The sequence below is a fragment of the Myotis brandtii genome, unplaced genomic scaffold, assembly GCF_000412655.1.
Source record: "Myotis brandtii unplaced genomic scaffold, ASM41265v1 scaffold33582, whole genome shotgun sequence".
NCBI lineage: Eukaryota > Metazoa > Chordata > Mammalia > Chiroptera > Vespertilionidae > Myotis > Myotis brandtii.
In genome coordinates this window covers 1-653 of record NW_005362952.1, presented here as the reverse complement: position 1 = coordinate 653, position 653 = coordinate 1, and positions in this window count along the sequence as shown.

Genomic DNA, 653 nt, shown 5'->3' with positions numbered 1-653 from the left:
ACACAGGGCCTGGGTGAGCTCAGCCCGAGGCAGGGCCTCTCTCAGGGTCCCGCTCTGAGTCCCCACCCCTGGAGCCCAGGCACCTGCCTTTCTCCCCTGCAGCCCTGACAGAGAAACCCCACATCCGTGTACGGGAGCCTCTGGAGTCCGGCTGTCCCACACAGCTGGCCTGCAGCCTGCCAGGGGCCTGCCAAGGGGGACGACCTCTCACCTTCTCCTGGGCTGGAGCCGCTGTGGACTCACTGGACCCCCAGACCCTCCGCTCCTCGGTGCTCACCTTCACCCCGAGGCCCCGGGACCATGGCACCAGCCTCACCTGTCAGGTCCAAGTCCAAGGATCTTTGGTGGCCACACAGAGAACCGTTTGGCTCAATGTGTCCTGTGAGTGTAGGAGGGGGGGCTGATTTCATGCAGGCAGGGGAGTGACCTGTGTGTGTGTGTGTGTGTGTGTGTGTGTGTGTGCTTGAGGCTGAGCTATCCTGAGAACACTCATGCATGGATCTGCGTGTAGGTGAGGAGTGGGCCAGAAGGACAGCTCTCCCACCTTCCTGGTTCCCACTGGTGCTCCTTGGTATTGGGGTGACTTCCATGTGAAGTAGGGCCCTGTCTTTCTATGCCAGATGCCCCACGTGGGGGCTGGAGTTGGAGGGGAG